General features: G+C 39.4%; 1 protein-coding gene and 1 pseudogene across 19 annotated transcripts in view; one reads left to right on the forward strand and one right to left on the reverse strand.

The window, feature by feature from the left end:
• Positions 1 to 21,204, reverse strand: part of LOC150021834 (beta-1,3-glucosyltransferase-like) — a 38,306-nt pseudogene extending 17,102 nt beyond the window's left edge.
• CLASP1 (cytoplasmic linker associated protein 1) overlaps positions 1 to 23,190 on the forward strand; it is a 336,932-nt gene that overhangs the window by 17,213 nt on the left and 296,529 nt on the right. The window lies entirely within an intron of this gene.

Genomic DNA, 23,190 nt, shown 5'->3' on the forward strand with positions numbered 1-23,190 from the left:
AACTTTGTTTTTAAATACTGTGTACACAGTTTTCTGGCATCATCCAGCACACTTTCCTATACAATGAGGTGAAAAAAGTGAGGGCTTCAGGGAGAAACAGAAAACAGAAGAATTACTAACGATATGAAAAGCTCCCACAGAAGGCAACTTCTCTTTTCATGAGCCACAAACAGAAAAAGAGATAAAACATAACAACCCTGATTATAGGCTAAAGGGCATTTCATAGCTAGACTCTTATGTTGTTTTATTAATCATCCTTAGTATGGCATTATTCCTACCAGGTGACCAGAAAATAATTTTCATTAACAACACTACAGTTAAAAAGTTCACACCATTGTAATATCCATGTCAGTCGATATTCCTTGTCTTCCCCCTGCCCCCTCCCCCACCCCCCATATATAGAATGATAGAGAGTCACATCTCTCTGGTCTAATCCCCAACTGAAACCTTTATTATAATGAAGAGAAGTAACAGGAAGGAGACTTCAGGTGCCGTTTATTTTTCTGGGACAGGAACAAAGCTGCTGTGCCACAGCTTGAAAAACACAGAGGTGTGACTGTGTAGTACAATAATGCAAAATGCAAAAGCAAGTATTTTTCCCAGAAAAAAAGAATCTGTTTCCCCTATGACAACCTTTTCTTCCCCCTCAAAAAACACCACATACAGGATTTCCACCGAAAGTCAGGAAGCTTCCGAAGCCATGTTGCATAAGCAGAGCGCAGGACCAAGGCGACAGTCTTGGTTTCTGTTTCCTGCCCAGACTGTGCTCCTAGGTTCCCCAGGCTTAAGAACTCCTCTTTAAAGCCTTTTTGAGTCTCTGGCCAGGATTTGTATTCCTCACTGGGTGCCAATCATGTGACTTACACCTTCACTGGGTCAATGTTCCAGTGTTTGTGGAAGGATATGGGAACCTGGTGAGAAAGGTGGTCTTCAGGGTAATCCATGGGCCGGGTGTGATGGAATAGAGGGCTGTGTGTCACAGAGACTTCCAGACCACTGAAGCACGTGCCCAGGACCATGTCATCAGAAGCATCATTGCTGTAGCAACGACAATTACTTGCAAGAAGTCTCCTGATGGCTTCTCTGCTGAAGACCATTCGGACTCATAGCAGCTTAGCAAGTGCTGCAGCCTGAAGATGCTTATTAATGTATCATCGTCCACAATGACTAACCATGCTATCTTGTCATGGCTGTGATTCAAAAATCTTTCCAAAATGGCAAATGTTTTTCCACAGTGACCTCTGTATGTATTAGGAATTCCCAGATCCACTGTAGGAATGGAACTTTTCTGCATAGTCACTGTAGTATTCAATGAAGCTGGCCTGACCAGCCCATGTCCGCTTTACAATGGGGATTCTTTCACCATGAAATTTCTTGCACGTTTTTACTGCAATAAAAATATCCTTCTTCTTCACTGGATTTCCACAAAGGGGTAGGGAAGAGTGAAATGTGGTAGCACAGTGGGCATCCGCGCTGTCTGTACACAACTCAGGCATTGGAGTAAGGGGAGTTCCATCACCTTTGTCCCAGATGTAGAGAGAAATCTCATGTTTCAAATCTATTGTAAAGTCGGACTTCAGGGACTCACTCTTTAACCTCTTGGTAAGCTTGTTTACAAGTTGAATACTAAGGGCCCAGCCAGCAGCAAAGTCTGGATACTTAAAAACTGTAGGATTTTCTGAAAAGGCATAATGGTGAATTATTGTAGATTCTTTACCATGTAATGCTTTTCCTAAAAACCATTCCTTTGAGGGGTCATATCTTCTGAGTGTTTCTAAGAGTTCTGGAACTAGTATTCTTGTCTCTTCTTCACAGAAGAAAATCCATGATGAATTTATGCTAAATGTTACAGAAAAGTGAGGTAACAATGGAGTATGGTCTATGCACCTTCCTGCTCAGACAGCTCCTGAAGCAGAAGGACTCGGGAAGTTCCTGTGAAAGATCTGCAGCTTGCTTTAAGATGCCTTTTCTTAACTTTTCCACTCTCTTTGCATGAAAAGAATTATTTTGACTCTGGATGACAAATACAATTTCTTTTAAATCTTAGATGGTGTGATCGCTTTCTTTACATCCTTAGAAGCCAATGCAAAAGCTTGGGCTCAAGCAGAGGGAAGGCAGAAAGGATTAGAGATGTTTGGAGAGAATTTAGTGTGGTGGCTTTGAGGAGAGAACTGAGGGAGCAGCCGACCGGGACCCAGTGCTGACTCATTCCCAATACTGTAGGCAGACCATTCTTCTCCGGGTGGCGTCAGCCTGAGGGGAAGCAAAAACCCCTCCTACCGGTGTATGATATTTTTAATGTGTTGCTGGATCCTGTTTGCCAATACTTTGTTGAGGATTTTAGCATCTATGTTCATCAGCGTTATTGGCCTGTAGTTTTCTTTCTTTGTTATGTCTTGACCTTGTGTTGGGATTAGGGTAATACTGGCTTCATAGAAAGAGTTTGGGAGTCTTCCCTGTTCTTGGATTTTTAGGAACAGTTTGAGGATAGGAGTTAGTTCTTTCTTAAATGTTAAATTCCTCTGGGACACCATCTGTTCCAGGGCTTTTTTGTGCCAGGAGTGTTCTGATTACTGCTTCAATATCACTAGTTGTTATTGGTCTGTTCAGGCTTTCTGCTTCTTCTTGATACAGTTTTTGAAGATTATATGTTTCTAGAAATTTGTCCATTTCATCTAGGTTCTTGAATTTCTTATGATGCATTTCGTAGTAATTTCTTACAATCCTTTGTATTTCTGTGGTATTATTGGTTGTGATTTCTCCTTTTTCGTTTCTGATTTTATTTATTTGGGTTTCCTCTCTTTTTTTCTTGATGAGCCTGGTTAAAAGCTTGTCAGTTTTGTTTATTTTTTCAAAGAATCAGCTCCTACTTTTGTTGATCTTTTGAATTGTTTATTTAGTCTATGTCATTTAATTCTGCTCTGATCTTGATGATTTCCTTCCTTCTACTTGCTCTGGGCTTTGTTGTTGTTACTCTAGTTCTACTGGCTGTAGGGTTAGATTTTTTATTAGAGATTCTTCTATCCTTAGGTAGGCCTGTATTGCTATGAACTTTCCTCTCAGGACTGCTTTCTCTGTATCCCATAGGTTTTGGCTTGTTGTGTGTTCATTATCATTTGTTTCCAGAAACTTTCTGATTTCTCCCTTGATGTCATTGTTAATCCATTCATTATTTAATATCATGTTATTCATTCTTCATGAGTTTGAATGTTTTTGAGTGTTTTTTTTTTTTTGAGGTTGATTTCAAGTTTCAAGCATTGTCTTCTGAGAAGATTGTTGATATAATTTAAGTTTTCTTGATTTCGTTGAGGCTTGTTGTGTGTCCTACCATGTGGTCTATCTTTGAGAATGTTCCATGTGCACTTGAAAAGAATGTGTATTTGCTTCTATGGGGTGAAAAGTTGTATATCAACTAAGGCCATTTGGTCTATAGTGTTGTTGAATGTCTCAGTATCCTTGGTGTTTCTTTGCTTGGAAGATCTGTGCATTGTTGACTTTAGGGTGTTAAAGTCCTCTACTATGAGTGTGTTGCTGTCTATATCCTTCCTGAAGTCTTTCAAAATTTTCCTTACATATTTGGGTTCTCTTATGTTGGGTGCTTATATGTTTACAAAGGTTATATCTTCTTGATGGATTTTTCCCTTAAGTTTTATAAAATGTCTTATTTTATCTCTTTTTATGGCCTTTGCTGTGAAATCCGTTTTGTCTGATATAAGTATTGCTACCCTAGCTTTTTTTTCATGTCCATTTGCTTGAAATATCTTTTTCCATCCCTTCACTTTCAGGCTGTGTAGATCTTTTGTTCTCAGGTGGGTCTCTTGTAGACAGCAGATATATGGGTCATGCTTTCTAATCCATTCATCTACCCTATGTCTTTTGATTGGTGCCTTTAATCCATTTACTTTTAAGGTTATTTTTGATAGGTACTTATTCATTGTCATTTTCCCCCTTTGTACTTGTGTTCCTCTCTGTTTCTCTCTGTTTCTTCATCTTCTTAAAGCAGACGTATCGCATCTCTTGCAGTTCTGGGTGGTAGAGATGTATTCTTTTAGCCTTCTTTTGTCTGGGAAACTCCTTATTTCACCTTCAGTTTTGAATGAGAGCTTTGCTGGGCAGAGTAGGCTTGGTTGTAGGCCTTTGTTTTTCATTGGCTTGGAATATTTCTTGCCATTCCCTTCTGGCTTTTAAGAGTTTCTGTTGAGAAAGCTGATGATAGCCTTATTGCATCTCCCATGTATGTTATTAGCTCTTTTCTTGTTGCTTTTAGGATCCTCTCTTTGTCTTTCAACGTTGCCATTTTAATTATGATTGTCTTGAAGTGTCCCTGTTTGGGTTCATCTTTATTGTGACCTTCTGTGCTTCCTGGACTTGCATGACTCTTTTTCTCATCAAGTTAGGGAAGTTTTCTGTCATTAGTTTTTCAAACAGATTTTCTATCCCTTACTCTTCTTCTCCTTCTGGTATTCCTATGATATGGATATTTACGTTTCATGTTGTTCTGCAGCTCTCTTAAAACTTCTTCATTCTTTTTTAGTCTTTTTATTTTGTTAAACTGGCAATTTTTTTCTACATTGTCCTCCAGCTTGTTGATCCAATATTCTGCTTCCTCTAGCATGCTTTTAACTCCTTCTACTGTGTCCTTCAATTCAGAAATTGTATTCTTCATCTCCTCCTGGCTCTTATGGATAGCTTCTATGGCCTTTTTCATGCTGGTGTAATTCTCCGTAAGTTCCTTGTAGTTTCCCTGAAGTTCTTTGTAGTTTGTTTTGAGCTCGCTGAGCTCATTGAGCTTCCCTATAATCTATATTTTGAATTCCATGTATGATAGTTTGCTTTTCTCTATTTCGTTTAACACTGTTTCTGGGGATTCCTCCTTTCCTTTCGATGGGGGGGTTGTTTCTCTGTCTCCCCTTTTTTGTGACTCTCCTTGTTTGTTGCTGCTGCTTAGATTGATCTGCACTTCCTTGATCTGCCCCTGGTGGCATCAGATCTTGTACCAGTATGGGCCTAGACTGCCTGTTGGAGACTACCACGGATCTACTGCCTTTGTCTGTCTCCTTTAGTTAAGCTGTTCAATCTGTGACCATCCGTCAGGCTTAGGCAGCGAGAGTGGGGTAGATTAATTCCCGCAGGCTGGCTGTTGCTTCCCTTCAGGTTGATGCCACTTTGAAGGGAATGGTCTGCTTGAAATATGGGGAATGAGTCAGCACTGGGACCTGGTTAGCTGCTCCCTCAGTTCTCTCCCCAAAGCCACCGCCCCGAATTCTCCTCAGGCGCCTCTAAGTCCTCTCTGCCCTCCCTCTGCTTGAGTCCAGGGTAAGTGTGTGACAGAATATTTTTGTATGTGATCCGTTTAAGAGCTCTTTGTCTCCAGCTCATTCTTTCAGGCTAGCAAAAACCCTGTGGCTTTTTGCTTTTCACAGCTGGATGCTATTTTACTTTCCACTCTGTTGCTGTAGGCTGGGAAGCTCAGCTGGGGGTTTAGACCCTGCCCTTCTCAGGGGGAACCCCTGGCTGCTGAGCTGTTTCTCAGTTTTTTCAGCTGCCACCCGTGGGAGCCCAAGCAGCTCTTTCGTGTCTTTGCACTTCCTACAAGTCATGTTGTGATGAAGTGGGCTTTTCTGTCTCTCCATTGTTACAAGACTTCCCTCCAGCTAGTGTTTCATTGGTTATTGCTGATGATTTTCCACCATTAAGTTGTAATTCCAGATTGGTCCTGGGAGAAGGTTAGTAGTGTAGCTTCCATCCAGTCCTCCGTCATCTTGGATCTCCAGTACCACTATTAGTCTTAACATTATTATTTTTCTTATATAAATAGTACACTTTCATTGTATAATAGTTTTCACATTTAGGCATATTATATTAATACTTTTTCTATGCATGAAGAATATAAGTGACTACTTTTTAATTTATGAACAAAAATGATGTCATAAGCATTGTTTTATAGTTTGCTTTTTTTCACTAAACTGATTGTTGGTATCTTCCCAAGCCTGCAAGAACATATTTTACTGTCCTTAATGACTGCATGGTAAGCTGTTTCGTTGTACTGTAATTTCCTAATTTGCTGTTCTTGAACATTTAGGGTTATTTTTATTAAAAATTATTTTTCTGAACAGCTTCAAGAAACAACTTTACTTATAAATATTTTAGCATAGTAGACAAATTATTACTGAGATAAATTTATAGATTTGGACTTACTACACCAAAAGATATTCTTAAGGGTTATTGATCAATGTTTCCAAATTGCCTTAGTTTTGAAGTTTATCTCATCAACAGTGTATTTAAAAGTTTGATTATATTTGATTATATTTTTTAAAAATTTTTTATCTTATTATGATTTTACAGTTGTCCTAATTTATCCCCCTTTACCCACCTCTGCCCAGTACCCCTATTCCCTCCAGCAGTGTCCCACCCTTAGTTCATGTCCATGGGTCGTGCATATAAGTTCTTTGGCTTCTCCATTTACTTTGCTATTCTTAACATCCTTTGTCTATTTGTTTCTACCAATTATGCTTCTTTTCTTTTTTTAACTTTATTTTATTGATTATGTTGTTACAGTAGTTCCAGTTTTTTTAAAAAAATAATTTATGTTTGTTTATTTGTTTATTTATTTTTAGAGAGAAGGGAAAGGAGAAAGAGAGGGAGAGAAACATCACTGTGTGGTTGCCTCTCACTCGCGACCCCAACTGGGGACCTGATGTGCAATCTAGTAATGTGTCCTGACTGGGAATCGAACCAGCGACACTTGGCTTGCAGGCCAATGCTCAATCCACTGAGCCACAGCAGCCAGGAGTAGTTTCAATTTTTTCCCCTTTGCTCCCCTCCTCCAGTACCCCCTTCCCTCCAGCAATCCCACCCCCCCCGTAGTTCATGACCATGGGTGGTGCATATAAGTTCTTTGGCTTCACCCTTTCCTATATTATTCTTAATTTCCTCGTCTATTTTGTATTAACTGATTATGCTTCTTAGTCCCTGCACCATTTCCCCATTTCTCCCCCTCCCCTCTACCAGCTGATAACCCTCCAAATGATCCCCATACCTAAGATTCTGTTCCTATTCTGGTTTCCTTAGTTGGATTTGGTTTTTATTTTTTAGATTCAGTTGTTGATAGTTGTGAGACTGTTGTCATTTTAGTGTCATAGTTTTGATCTTCTTTTTCTTAAGTAAGTCCCTTTGACATTTCATATAATAATGGCTTGGTCATGATGAACTCCTTTAGCTTTACCTTGTCTGGGAAGAACTTCATCTGCCTTTCCATTCCAAATGACAGCCTTATTGGATAGAGTAATCCTGGTTGCAGGTTACCTTTCATCACACTGAATACTTGCTTACCAGTCCTTTCCTGCCTTCAAATTGTCCTCTGAGAAATCAGCTCATAGTCCTATAGGCACCCCCCTGTAGGCAACTCTCTGCCTCTCTCTTGCTGCCCCCAGGACTCTCCTTTTATCTTTCACCTTGGCATCTCAGTCATGATGCATCCTGGTGTGGTCCCCTCTGGGTCCAACATGCCCAGGACCCTCCGTGCTTCCCGGACCTGTATGTCCATCTCCTTCACAAAATTTTGGAAGTTTTCTTCATTTTTTTCAATTCTTGCTTCCTCATTCTTCACTGGTTGACTTTTTTTCTTCCTTATGTTCCAAATCATTGATTTGAATCCCGGTTTCTATCCCTTCACCGTGTTTTTGGTGTTGATTTTCCTTCGTTTCGCTTAGCATAGCCTTCACTTCTTTTCTTATGCATTTGCCGTATTCAAGCATATCTGTCAAGCCTGTGAACATTTTTATCACCAGTGTTTTGAATTGTGTCTGTTAAGTTGTCTGTCTCCTCGTCTGTTTGGTTGGCTATCTCCTTGTTGCTCAGTTCTCCCACTGGAACCTTGATCCATTCCCCCTTTTGGTCCATACTTCTCTTTCTCCTCATTCTGACAGGCTCCTGTGTTTGTTTGCCTCTGTGTTCCAGGTGGAGCTGTCGCTCCTGTTACATTGTAAGATGTGGAGCCTTAGGGATTCGTCATTACAGGGTCACCTGTTAAACTACGTTGTGGCGCTGTATGTGGGGGAGGGGTCCGAGAGGGAACAATGCCTCCTGCCCAGCCCTCGCTTCTTTTCCAGGCACCTCTCCCACTTCTGCACTGGACTCGCACCCCTCTAGCTGCTGCCCTGGCTGTCGTTCCCAGAGTGGGTGGGTCTGCAGATGTTCTAGGATGTGGGGGCCTTTTAAACAAGCAGACTTTGCTGATAGACCGTCAGTTTCTGCCTTCGCCCTAACCCCCACTGGTCTGCACAGTCAAAATCAATGAGGCTTGATTTCCCAGGTGCTGGGACTGTGAGCTTCGAGGTTCAGTGAGGAGCTGAGAACGCTCCCCAGGTGTCTCTCCTGACTTTGTAAAATGTGTGCCTGTTCTTTTTCTGGCCTGCCACTGCTGCTGCCACCGTCGCTGCTGCCACCACACCGGGTCCTCTTTGCCCTGGCTCCGCCCCTCCTACCTGTCTGGATGAGTATTTTTTCTTTATATCTTTGTTTGCTGGACTTCCATGTGGTTTGATTTTCTGGAACTTCTCGTTGTTTCTAGTTTCGAGGTAGTTGTGTTCTCAGCTGTGGAGGGAGACTCAGCATGTCTGTCTACACCTCCGTCTTGGCTGGAAGTCCAATTATGCTTCTTAATCCCTGAACCATTTCCCCCATTCTCTTCCTTGCCCTTCCTATCTGATAACCCTCCATATGATCTCCATAGCTATGATTCTGTTCCTGTTTTCTTTGTTTGCTTAGGGTTTTTTTTTTCGACTCAGTTGTTGATAATTGTGAATTTATTGCGATTTTATGTTCATAGTTTTGATCTTCCTGTTTTTCTTAAATAAGTCCCTTTAACATTTCATGTAATAAGGGGTTGGTGGTGATGAGCTCCTTTAGCTTCACCTTGTCTGAGAAGCACTTTATCTACCCTTTCATTCTAAAGGATAGCTTTGCTGGATAGAGTAGTCTTGGTTTTAGGTCCTTGCTTTTCATCCTTTGAATACTTCTTGCCAGTCCCTTCTTGCCTGCAAAGTTTCTTTTGAGAAATCAACTGACAGTCTTATGAGAATCTTTTGTAGGTAACTCTCTGCTTTTCTCTTGTGGTTCTTAAGATTCTCTTTTTATCTTTAACCCTTGGAATTTTAATATTGATGTGTCTTGGTGTGGTCCTCTTTGGGTCTAGCTTGTTTGGGACTCTGTGCTTCCTGGACTCGTATGTGTATTTCCTTTGCTAAATTTGGGGAGTTTTCATTCAATATTTTTTCAAATACATTTTCAATTTTTTGTTCTTCCTCTTCTCCTTCTGGTATTATTGTGATTTGGATGTAGGTACATTTCGAGTTGTCCCAGAGGCCTCTTATACTGTCTTTGTTTTTTTGAATTGTTTTTTCTTCTTGGTGTTCTGGTTGAATGGTTATTTCTTCCTTATGTTCCAAATTGTTTATTTGAATCCCTGCTTCATCCCCTCCACTGTTGTTTCCCTATATATTTTTCTTTATTTCACTTAGTGTAACCTCATTTCTTCCTGGGTCTTTTATATGCTGTTGTTGTACTCAGTGTGTGCTCTTCGTGATCACCAGTTTTTTGAACTTTGCATTTGATAAGTTTGTTATCTCCTTTTCATTTAGTTTTTCTGGTTTTTTTTTTCCTGTTCTTTCATTTGAGCCATATTTCTTGTCTCCTCAATTTAACAGCGGCCTGTTTGTTTCTCTGTATTAGATAGAGCTGCTTTGACTCCCTGTGTCTAGTAGTGTGGCCTGTTGTAGAAAAGGTACCTGTGAATTGTGTGGGGTGCAGCCTTAGGTAGTCATCAAGGAAGGGCAACCTGCTTCTCCAGTTTGTGGCTCTGTGTGGTGGGAAGGCTCAGAGAGCGGACAGTGCTGTTTCCAGTCACTTCCCTTACTCCCCGGATGCAACTGGTCCCCTTCCAGCCGTTGTCCCCTGCTTAATCCCAGAGAGGATGGGTCTGCATATGGTCTAAGTTTGTGTGGGCCCCTTTAAGTGGAGTCTCCTGGAAATCTGGCAGTTTTTTCTGCTGCTCCAACCCTCACTTGGTTTTATAGCCAGAGATTATGAGAATTTATTTTCCTGGCTCTGGACACCCTTGGCTGTATGATTTGGCCTGGGGCTGGGATCACTCATTCCCAAAGTATGTTTCCCAGTTTTTGTCCACCATATGTGAATGTCGGACTGCCCGTCCTGCCCTACAGCCTTTGTGCTCCACACTGCATCCTCAGTGCCTCTCTGCCATCTACATGACTCCACCCCTCCTATTCCTCTGGATGAATGTGTCTCCTTTAAATCCTTGTTGTTGGACTTCCATATGGCTTGATTTTTTGATGGTTCTGGGTGTTATTTGTTTGGAGGTCTAGTTGTAATTCTTTCTCTGCTTGTGCAAGGAGGCAAAGCGTGTTTACCTACACCTTCATCTTGACCAGAAGTCCTCAATTATAATCTTAAGGGGTATTTTTGTTTAAATGTATGACTAGAATGAGGAGGATTAGGTCTTTTGGTGTTAAAGAAGCATGCTGGTTTTGACTAGGAATAAGTAAATGTTGGAAATATATTGAGGTAGTCCGAACTTGGTTTGGAAACTGAGCATCTGTATGTATAATTCTGTATGTATTAACCGTTAAGGAACAGATCTCTTTGTACTTTTGTTTTGGATTTTTTCCCCCCCGAATCCATAAAAAAGTACGAATGTAGAAATGTAATTTTGGAAAATGCAGTCTTCTGGTTGATCTGAGAAATATAGCAAAATTTCCCTAGCTGTTATGTGTAAGCCTAATGAAGTACAGTTTTAAAGTCTGCCTGAAAAATAGTTGAATGGCGTTGAGTAGGATACAGCAAATGAAGTTGTCTTTTGAATAGTCTTTGTCATTGCTCAGCTGATGTTCTGAATTATTTTTTTCTGCCAGATCACTTGTATTTCATTCACAGGATTTCAAAATAAACCTAGTAAGATCAGATTTGTCAGTGAATCCATAAAGCCCTCCTTTCAGGTCTCTTCAGCAAGCATAGGACCCCCTTATCGTTGAAGGCTCTGTGACTATGTACATTTTCCCAGTACATCAGATTCTGTGTCTTCAGTATCAATCTTGCTGGAGCAAGGTCTGGAAGCCAGGGAAATGCTTTGGAGGTGGGAGACAATAAGCAAAGCTTGTGTTTTATGGTCATTACAGAATTAAGATAATGTTGTCCAGTGGTACCCTTTTTATTTGTTTCATTATTATAGCCTTTCCTTTCTCCCTGCCTACTAAGGAGTCATCAGAAAAGTAGATAGTCTTACTGGAAAGCACTTAGATATATTGTTTTGGTGTAGATCGTTCACTTGTCTTTTTCTCCCCAGTGAACCTGGAGCTCATTGAAGGCAATGCCTGGCAAATTGGCTGCTATATTAGGTATTCAGTGAACTTAGGAAACTAGTTCACTGACAAGAGCCTATCCATGTCATGTGTATATTTCCACTTTTTCTTCTTTCATTTTTGAATATGGACAAGAAGTTGCAAAAATAGTATGGAGAGATTCTGTTTACCCTTCTGTCTGTTACCCCAGTGGTTATGCATTATCCTTTTTTCTCTTTTCCTAGTTTTGATCATGTCTTTGGCTTGTCATTGGCATCTGTGGGAAATACTGAACCTCTGAACTACACATTGCTGACTACTCTTCTAGGGTTACTGGTGGGGATGCATATGGTTCTTTGTCTTCATTTGTTTTTTATACAGCACTTGCTTAGTGTGTGGTGCTGTGCCAGGTGATAGTTGCTCCTTTCCATTCAGGCTTCTATTTAGGAACATTTAGTATGGTAGATATATCCTTCCTTTGTAGGTCTTTTTCCAAAATTATATAATATTTACATTTCTGAAGTACTCAGGGACCCATGTGTATTGTTAAGAAAACAACATAAGACTTAATAAAAATAGCCCTGGATTTGGAGTTAGAAGCTGGGATTCAAATCCTGATTCTGTTTCATACCTGCTGTGTGATCCTGGAAGTCACTTTGCTTCTGAATGGTTCCTCTTCTATAAAAGGGGCATGATAATAATTTGCAGAGGTTTTGTGGGGGGAAGGGAGGTAAGAGAATATCAGTTGTTAATCACTTAGTGAATTGGAAAGTGTTCTTTCAAATGTTATGTAGCTATGCTTATTTTATTTATTCTTCCTATGCTTATTTTAAATTGTTGAAATGAAAGCAAAATTTGAAATTACTGCTCCATTATATCTTTAGAGCTTGACATTATGAATTCAGTAACAGAGAAAAACTCTCTGCTTTTATATCCCAAGACTTCTTACACCTTTATCTTCACATTAAATAACCATTACTTAGTAGGGTTTTCTTTTTGTCAGTGGGTTGTAACCTAGCTCCCTTGGGAAATTTGGGATGGCCATGTCAGCTGTCCTGCTATCAAGTGACATATCAAATGCTCTTCTTTCTTCTTATTCACCCAAGTATGGGGATTTCATGTTTTAGAAATCTCTTAGAACATCTCTCATGTGAACATATATCATCTTCTACTTACCTTTTAAACAGGTTTCACTCTTAGGAACCAACTCTTAATATGGTGCTAGAAACATAAGATTTTTATTTTTAAAGGGAAGACCTGATTTTATATATGTAAATATGAAATAAGTAGTTATTATAAGAAATGGGGAAACGTGAAAAATTTAAGATTTAGGTAATTGACTTAATTTTTTCTTAAATGTGGTCTAGATGCAGACAAACTTTTAAATATTAAGGGACAGACACCTATATAACACTGCACTCAGTAACAGTAGAGTACACATTGTTCTCAAATGCACGTGAAACATTCTCTAGGATAGATCATACATAATGCTATAAAACAGGGCTCAATAAATTTAAAAGGATGGGAATTATACAAAGTATGTTCTCTGATCACAATGGAATGAGATTAGTTATCAATAAAAGAGGGAAATTTGGGAAACTCACAGATATGTGGAAATTAAACAATACATTAAGTCACCAGTGGTAAAAGAGGAGTTCACAAGGAAAATTAAAAAATATTCTGAGGTGATTGGAAAAAAAAGCCCAACCAACATACCATGGTGGCAATGGTAGCACAACAGGGTGAATATACTTATGTCACCTAACTACACTTAAAAGTGGTTAAAGTCATAAATCTTATGTATGTTTTACCATAAAAAAAATACCTGCCACTCATTCAGTATTCAACAATAAGTGCTTATTGAGAAACTAAGAAAACAATCCCACTTATTATTGAAACAAAAAAAATAAGGTACCTAGGAATAACTTTAACCCAGAGATAAAAGACCTATACTTGGACAACTATATAGGACATTGAAGAAAAACTGAGGAAGATAGAAACGAGTGGGAGCATTTATTGTGTTCATAGATTGGAAAAACATCATTAAAATGTTCATGTTACCCAGCACAATCTATAGATACAACATATTTCACAAATGTAAAACAAATATTCCAATAATTTTTATGGAACCAAAATCCCTAAAGAGCCTCAGCAATCTTGAAAAACAAGAACAAAGTTGGAGATATCACAATACCTGATATCAAATACTACAAAGTCATTGTAACCAAAACAGCCTGGTACTGGCACAGGAACAGGTGTATTGATCAATAGTAGAGAACAGAGAGCCCAGAAATCAACCTATGCCTTTATAATCAATTAATTTTTGGAAAAGAAAGGAAGCGAATACAGTGGAATAAAGACAGTCTCTTTAATAAATGGTGTTGGGAAAATTGGACAGGTACATGCAAAAAGTGAAACTACACCACCAGTTTACACCGTACACCAGAATAAACTCAAAATGGATAAAAGACTTAACTGTAAATCATGAAACCATAGAAATCGTAGAAGAAAACATAGGCAGTAAAATCTCAGATATATCATGTAGCAATCTTTTTGCCAATGTGTATCCTAGGGCAAGGGAAAAAATAAACAATGGGACTACATAAAACTAAAAAGCTTCTTGCACAGCAAAAGAAGCCATCAACAAAATGAAATGTAACCCAGTGTATAGGAGAACATATTCACCAGTGATACATCTGATAAGGGGTTAATTTCCAAAATATATAAAAAATTTATACAAGTCAAACCAGAAAGACAGACAATCCAATTAAAAAATGGACAAAGGACCTGAATATACAATTCTCCAAAGAAGACATGCGTATGAAAAATGCTCAATGTCACTAATCATCAGAGGGATGCAAATTAAAACCTCAATGAGATATCACCTCACACTTGCCAGAAAGTCAACGAACAAGAGCTGGTGAGGATGTGGAGAAAAGAGAACCCTAGTGCCCTGTTGGTGGGAATGCAGGCTGGTGCAGCCACTGTGGAAAATATAAAGTATGAGGTTTCCTTAACAAATTAAAAATGGCCCCGCTGGTATGGCTCAGTTGATTGGAGCATCCGATTGTGACCAAAAAGTTGTGGGTGTGATTCCCTTTCGGGGCACATACCTGGGTTGCATTTTTTGTTTTTTGTTTTTAAGTTTATTTTGTATTTAGTTTTTTTCCCCATTTTTTTAATTGTTCTATTAAAGTTGTTCCATCTTTCCCCCATTGCTCTCCCCTGCCCCGCCCACCTCCCCCCTTTCCCACAGTCAATCCCCACCCTATTTCCATGGGTCATTTACATTAGTTCTTAAACTAAACCCTTCCCTTTCTTTGCCCACTTCTCCCCCTACCCCCTTCCCTTCTTGTCACTGTCAGTCTATTTCTTGTTTCCATGCCTCTGTTTCTATTTTGCTCATTTGTGTTGTTCATTAGGTTCCTGTATTAGGTGAGATCATATGGTATTTTTCTTTCGCAGCCAGGCTTATTTCACTAAGCATAATTCTCTCCAGTTCCATCCATGTTGTCAAAAAAGGCAGGAGTTCTTTCCTTCTGCTGCATGGAATTCCATCATGTAAATGTACCACAGTTTTTTTATCCACTCATCCACTGATGGGCACTTAGGCTGTTTCCAGCATTTGGCTATTGTAAATAGTGCTGCTATGAACATAGGGGTGTGTAGGTTCTTCTGAATTGGTGTTTCAGGATTCTTTGGGTATCATCCTAGCAGTGGAATCGCATGATCAAAAGGTAGTTCCATTTTTAGTTTTTTGAGGAAATTCCATACTATTTTCCACAGTGGCTGCACCAGTCTGCATTCCCACCAACAGTGAAGTAGGGTTCCCTTTTGTCCACATCCTCTCCAGCACTTGTTTGTTGATGATGGCCATTCTGACTGTTGTGAGGTGGTATCTCATTGTGATTTTTATTTGCATCTCTCTGATGGCTAGTGATGCTGAGCATTTTTTCATATGCCTAGGACCCTCTGTATGTCTTCCTTGGAGAAGTGTTTGTTCAGACCCTTTGCCCATTTTTTAATTGGGTTGTTGAGTCATATAAATTCTTTATATATTTTGGAAATCAATTCCTTGTGTAAGTATCATTGGAAAATATGTTTTCCCTAATGATTCGTTCCCATTTTCTCTTGCTGATGTTTTCTTTTGCTGAGCAGAAACTCTTTAGTTTGATGTGGTCCGATTTGTTTATTCTTTCCTTTATTTCTCTTGCGTTAGGAGATGTATTGGTGAAAATAATGCTATGTGGGGAATCTGAAATTTTCCTGCCTATCTTTTCCTCTAGAACTTTTATAGTGTCAAGACTTACATTTAAGTCTTTGATCCATCTTGAGTTTATTCTGGTGTATGGTGTAAGTTGGTGGTCTAGTTTCATTTTTTCGCAGGTCCCTGTCCAGTTCTCCCAACACCATTTGTTGAAGAGGCTCTTCTCACTCCATTTGATGTTCCTTGCCCGTTTGTCAAATATTAGTTGACCATATAGACCTGGGTTTATTTCTGGGCTCTCTATTCTGTTCCATTGATCTATGTCTGTTCTTATGCCAGTACCAGGCTGTTTTGATTACAGTGGCCTTGTAGTATCGTTTGATGTCAGGTATTGTGATTCCTCCTACCTTGTTCTTCTCAAGATTTCTGCAGCTATTCGGGGTCTTTTATGGTTCCATATAAGTTTTTGGAGTACTTGTTCTAGGTCTGTGAAATATGTCTTTTATGTGGTGTATTACATTTCTTGATTTGTGAATATTAAACAATCCTTGCATTCCTGGTATGAATCCCACTTGATCATGGTGTATGATCTTTTTGATGTGTTGCTGGATCCAGTTTGCCAATATGTTGAGGATTTTAGCGTCGATGTTCGTAAGTGATATTGGCCTGTAGTTTTCTTTCTTTGTTGTGTCTTGACCTGGTTTTGAAATTAGGGTAGTACTGGCTTCATAGAAAGAGTTTGGGAGTCTTCCCTGTTCTTGGAGTTTTGGGGAATAGTTTGAGAAGGGTAGGAGTTAGTTTTTTCCTAAATGTTTTGTAAAATTCACCTGTGAAGCCATCCAGTTCAGGGCTTTTGTGTGCCGGGAGTGTTTTGATTACTGCTTCAATTTCACTAGTTGTTATTGTTTGTTCTGGCTTTCTTCTTGATTCAGTTTTGGAAGATGATATGTTTTCAGATATCTGTTCATTTCATGTAGAGTGTAGAATTTCATGTGATAGAGTTGTTTGTAGTAATTTCTTACAATCCTTTGTATTTCTGTGGTATTGGTTGTGATTTCTCCTTTTTTGTTTCTGATTTTATTTATTTGGGTTTCCTCTCTTTTTTTCTTGATGAGCCTGGTTAAAGGCTTGTCAATTTTGTTTATTTTTTCAAAGAATCAGCTCCTACTTTTGTTGATCTTTTGAATTGTTTATTTAGTCTATTATCATTTAATTCTGCTCTGATCTTGATGATTTCCTTCCTTCTACTTGCTCTGGGCTTTGTTTGTTGTTGTCACTCTAGTTCTACTGGCTGTAGGGTTAGATTTTTTATTAGAGATTCTTCTATCCTTCTTAGGTAGCCCTGTATTGCTATGAACTTTCCTTTCAGGACCGCTTTCTCTGTATCTCATAGGTTTTGGCTTGTTGTGTGTTCATTATCATTTGTTTCCAGAAACTTTCTGATTTCTCCCTTGATGTCATTGTTAATCCATTCATTATTTAATATCATGTTATTCATTCTTCATGAGTTCGAATGTTTTTGAGTTTTTTCCTTGAGGCTGATGAGGTTGATTCCAGTTTCAATGCATTGTGATCTGAGAAGATGCTTGATATAATTTCAGTTTTCTTGAATTTGCTGAGGCTTGTTTTGTGTCCTACCATGTGGTCTTTTTCTGAAAATGTTCCACATGCAAAGAATTATATTTTGTTTCTTTGGGGTGAAATGTTTTATATATATCAACTAAGTCCATTTGATCTAGAGTGTTGTTGAATGTCTCAGTATCCTTGGTGTTTCTTTGCTTGGAAGATCTGTCCATTGTTGACAATGGGGTGTTAAAGTCCCCTATTATGAGTGTGTTGCTGTCTGTATTTTTCTTGAAGCTCTTCAAGATTTTCCTTACATATTTGGTTGCTCCTAAGTTGGGTACAGATATGTTTACAAGGGTTATATCATCTTGATGGATTTTTCTCCTAAGCATTATAAAATGTTCTTCTTTGCCTCTTTTTGTGGCCTTTGTTGTGAAATCTGTTTTGTCTGATGTAAGTATTGCTACCCCAGCTTTTTTTTCACATCCATTTGCTTGGAATATTTTTTTTCATCTCTTCACTTTCAATCTGTGTAGGTCGTTTGTTCTGAGGTGTTTCTCTTGTAGACAGCAGATATGTGGGTCATGCTTTCTAATCCATTCATCTACTCTTTGTCTTTTGATTGGTGCATTTAATCCATTTACATTTAAGGTTATTATTGAGAGATACTTATTCATGGTCATTTTTACCCTTTTTACCTATGTTCCTTTCTGTCTCTGTTTCTTCATCTTATTAAAGCAGACCCTTTAGCATCTGTTGCAGTGATGATTTAGTGGAGATGTATTCTTTTAGCCTCTTTTTTCTGAGAGACTTTACTTCACCTTCAGTTTTGAATGAGAGCCTTGCTGGGCAGAGTAGGCTTGGTTGTAGGCCTTTGTTTTTCATTGGCTTGGAACATTTTTTGCCATTCCTTTCCGGCATGTGGTGTTTCTGTTTAGAAATCTGATGATAGCCTTATTGGAGTGCCCTTGTATGTTATTACCTGTTTCTCTTGCTGCTTTTAGGATTCTTTTTGTCTTTGAGTTTTGCCATTTTAATTATTATATGTCTTGGAGTTGGTCTGTTTGGGTTCATCTTCATTGGGACCCTCTGTGCTTCCTGGGTGCCAGTTGACTTTTTCTCTCATCAAGTTAGGGAAGTTTTCTGTCATTAGTTTTTCAAAGAGGTTTTCTATCCCTTAGTCCTCCTCTTCTCCTCCTGGTATTCCTATGATATGGATATTATTACATTTCATGTTGTCCTGCAGCTGTTTTCAAACCTCTTCGTTCTTTTTCAGTCTTTTTTCTTTTTGTTGCACTGTGGCAATTTTTTTCTACGTTGTTCTCCAGCTTGTTGATCCAATATTCTGCTTCCTCTAGCCTGTTTTGATTCCTTCTACTGTGTTCTTCAATTCAGAAATTGTATTCTTCATTTCCTCCTGGCTCTTATTGATGGCTTCTATGTCCTTTTTCATGCTGGTGTAATTCTCAGTAAGTTCCCTATAGTTTCCCTGGAGTTCTTTGCAGTTTTCTTTTAGCTCGCTGAGCTCATTGAGCTTTCCTATAATCTATATTTTGAATTCCATGTCTGATAGTTTACTTTCCTCTATTTCATTTAGCAGGCTTTCTGTGGATTCCTCCTTGTCCTTGATGGGGGGTTATTTCTTTGTCTCTGCATTTTTATGACTCTTCTTGTTCGTTTCTCCTTCTTAGATTGATCTGCTTTGACTTCCTGTCTTCGTGTTGTGACCTTCTGTGGTAGGAGACGGATTCAGTGGTACAGTCTCCTTGATCTCTTAGGATGCCCTTTATGCCATTTATTTGGGCTGTCTGGTTGTACTTGGGTTTTGGTGGTTGTTGTGTTGCTGTTTGGTGGGTATTTCCCTCCAACTAACCTGAGAGTCACTCCTCCCACTGTGTCTTATATACTGTTACAGAAGTGTATTTTTTTTTACTTCCTGTATTTGCCCCTGGTGGTGTCATATCTTGTTCCAGTCAGGGCCTAGGCAGCCTGTTGGAGACTACCAGAGATCTACTGCCTTTGTCTGTCTCCTTTAGTTGTAAATCTATTCAATCTGTGATCAGCTGCCAGTCTTTTGCACCGAGGGTGGGGCCGATTAATTCCTCCGGGTAGGGCTACTGCTTACCCTCAGGCTGATGCCACTTAGAGGCAGGTGGGACCAGGTCGGCTGCTCCCTCAGTTCTCTCCTCAAAGCCACTGCTCCACTCTGCCTTCCCTCTGCTGGAGCCCAGGGTAAGTGGGTGCCAATATATTTTTGTATGTAGTCCCTTTATGAGCTCTTTGTCTCTAGCCATTTTCTTCAGCCATGGCTTTTTTCTTTTCAGAGGTGGGTGGGTGCTATTTTATTTTCCATTCTGTTGCTCTAGGCTGAGAAGCCCAGCTGTGGGTTTAGACCCTGCCCTTCTCAGGGGGAACCCCCGGCTGCTGAGCTGTTTCTCAGTCCCTTCACCTGCCACTGGGGGGAGCCCAGCCAGCCTTCTCACGTTTCTGCACCTCCTACCAGTCCCGTTGTGATGAAGCGGCCTTTTCTGTCTGTCCGTGGTTATAAGGCTTCTCTCCAGCTACTGTTCAGTTGGTTATTCCAGATGATACCACCACAATTAAGTTGTAATTCCAGATTGGTCCTGGAAGGAGGTTAGTGTAGCTTCTACTTACCTCTTTGCCATCCTGCATCTCTGATTTGTGGTTTTGATCCCGGGTGTCAGTGCGTAAGGGAGGCAGCTTCTCTCTCGCATAGATGTTTCTCTCTTTCCCTTCCTTTTTCCCTTCTCCTCTAAAAGCAATGAAAAAATATTAAAAATGGAACTGCCTTTTCACCCAGTGATCCCACTTCTGGAGTATATCCTAAGAATCTTGAAGTGCCAATCTGAAGGAATATATGTGCCCCTGTGTTCATAGAAGCATTATTTTCAATAGCTAAGATCTGGAAATCATCAGTTGATGAGTAAATAAAGAGTGGTACATTTACACAATGGAATACTACACAGGTGTAAAAATGAAGGAAATCTTACATTTTGTGAATGGTTAGAGATCATGTATGGCAGGATGACCTGGAGATTATTATGCTAAGTGAAATAAGCTGTCACAGAAAGACAAATACCATTTGATCTCACATGTGGAATATAACAAACAAAATAAACTGATGAACAGAATAGAAACAGAGGCATGGACACATGGAACAGACTAACAGCTGTCAGAAGGGAGAGGGGAGGGGGGGACTGGATGAAAGAAGATGACAGGATTAGTCAAAGAATCACAGAGAACAGGGTGGTGATGGCCAGAGGGAAGGGTGGGTGTGGACTGGGTGGAGGCTGGCAAAGGTGCAAAATGGGACATCTGTAATAGTGTCAACGTTAAAAATAAAGTAAAAAAAAAAAATTCAAATCCAAGTAAGTAAATGAATAAATAAATAAGCCACCAAGAACCCTTTTTAGTAGGTGTCTTCTTCCTCAGGGTGTACAACTTTTAATTCTCTACTTCTTATGCTCCACATGCTATAGCTTTTAACTTTTCTTTCTTTTTTCTAACATTTTATTTATTTTTAGAGAGAGGGGAAGGAAGGGTGAAAGAAGGAGAGAAACATCAATGTAAGAGAGACACATCAACTCATTGCCTCTTGTACATTCCCCATCCAGGGGCAGAAACTGCAACCTAGGCATGTGCCCTGACTCGGAATTGAACTGGCAACCTTTCGCTTTGCAGGACAACACCCAAATGAGCCACATTAGTCAGGGCAACATTTTCATTTTTAGTTATTAAGTGCTCATGCTTTGGACTTTCAATGAGGCAGTAACAATATGATGTACAATAGAATATTGGGGAGAATACAAAACTTGGGGGCAGGTAGATCTGGTTTTTAATTATTACCTTACATTATTGGCTTTAAAACCCTGGGCAGTGTTCTTTTTAAGCCTAACCTTTCTGTGATTTATTTCCTTATCTTCAAAGTAGAAGTGTTAATACCTACCTATCTGACAGGTATCTCATTGTCTCTGCCTTACCACACTTCTTCTCCTGTTCACAAGTTCCCGCCTTGTTCATTTGCTTATACTTTTTCCTCCTATTAAGTGCCATAACTAATGGGTGCACATTCTATCTATATACTAAAACAAAGCTCAAACTGAGTGTTTTATATAATTTTGACTTGGTCATTCCAGGCCTTCTTGATCCATCCCTTCTCTGAATGACTACAGTAATTACACCCCTTACTTGGCAGGTGCAGCATTCTTTTTGTGAAATCTACTAGTTGTGCACCCTGTGTTTGTGTTGCTTTCTTGCATTGGCAGGCTTTTTTGGTGAGTATGTATATCTTGTTCTCTCCAAGTAAGTTGGAAGTACTTACATGTTAAGTCATTGACTGTAATTATTTCTTTTGTATCTTCTGTAATGAGATGTGATATATGATGTGACTTCCCTCGACCAATAGAATATGTCAGAAATGATTTGCAAGTTCTGGGTCCTAGACCTTGAGGGTCCTGTCAGCTTCCTGCTTTGTTGTTTTGGAATGCTTCAACCACTGTATAATGAACTTAAGCTGTATTTCTGAATGGTTAGAGATCATGTGTGGCAGGATGTCAAGCCAATAGCCAGTACCAGTGCCTCAGACATGTGAATGATACATTGTAAAGTCTCGAGCCCCCATCAAGCTGGCAGCTGACAACAACTGCATAAATGATCCTATGCAAGATTAGCAGAATCTCCCAGCTGAACCCAACCACTCTACAGACGTATGAGAACTATTTACTAATTTTAAGCCACCAAGTTAAAGTGGTCCTAGTTTTAACTTCTAACTTATGGAGAAATCTATAGTAGATCAGTAAGTTGCAGAGCTTATGGTTGGTTCTTTTCTCCTCATTCTCCACTGTTGATCCTCTATAGATGTGTACCTAAGTACCAGAGAGTAGTTATGATAAGTAAGGAGATAGATAGGAACTATTATTAAAAAACACCTTCTGCAACCTCTTTCTATTCCCTTTTTAAGTATATTTTATTGATTATGTTGTTACAGTAGTCCCAATTATTTTTCCCTTTGCTCCCCTCCACCCAGCACCTTCCTTCCCATCAGCAATCTCACCTCCCTTAGTTCATGTCCATGGGTCATGCATATAAGTGCCTTGGCTTCACCCTTTATTATATTATTCATAACTTCCCCTGTCAATTTTGTACCAACCAATTATGCCTCTTAATCCCTGCACCATTTCCCCATTTTCCTCCCTTCCCCTCCCAGATCATAACCTTTCTAGTGATCTCCATACTTATGACTCTGTACCTATTCTGGTTTGCTTAGTTGGATTTTGTTTCTATTTTTTAGATTCAGTTGTTGATAGTTGTGAGTTTGTTGTCATTTTAATGTTCATGGTTTTGATCTTTTTCTTAAATAAGTCCCTTTAATATTTCATAGAATAATGGGTTGGTGATAATGAACTCTTTTAGCTTTACCTTGTCTGGGAAGAACTTTATCTGCCCTTCCATTCTAAATGATAGCTTTTCTGGATAGAGTAGTCTTGGTGGTAGGTCCTTGCTTTTCATTACTTTGAATACTTCTTGCCAGTCCCTTCTTGCCTGCAAAGTTTCTTTTGAGAAATGAGCTGACAGTCTTATAGGCACCCCTTGGTAAGTAACTCTCTGCTTTTCTCTTGCTGCTTTTAAGATTCTCTATTTATCTTGAACCTTGGGCATTTTAATTATGATTTACCTTTGCGTGGTCCTCTTTGGGTCTAGCTTGTTTGGGACTCTGTGCTTCCTGGACTTGTATGTCTATTTCCTTCACCAAAATTTGGGAAGTTTTCCTTCATTATTTTCTCACATAAGCTTTCAATTTCTTGCTCTTCCTCTTCTTCTGGCACTGCTATGATTCGGATATTGGCATGCTTAAAGTTGTCCCAGAAGTTCCTAATCCTCTCCTCATTTTTTTCAATTCTTGTTTCCTCATTCGGTACTGGTTGACTGTTTTTTTCTTTCTTATGTTTCAAATCATTGATTTGAACCTTGGTTTCCTTCCCTTCACCATTGGTTTTGTGTGGATTTTCCTTCGTTTCACTTATCACAGCCTTCACTTCT

The sequence above is a fragment of the Furipterus horrens genome, unplaced genomic scaffold, assembly GCF_987537825.1.
Source record: "Furipterus horrens unplaced genomic scaffold, mFurHor1.1.pri manual_scaffold_1, whole genome shotgun sequence".
NCBI lineage: Eukaryota > Metazoa > Chordata > Mammalia > Chiroptera > Furipteridae > Furipterus > Furipterus horrens.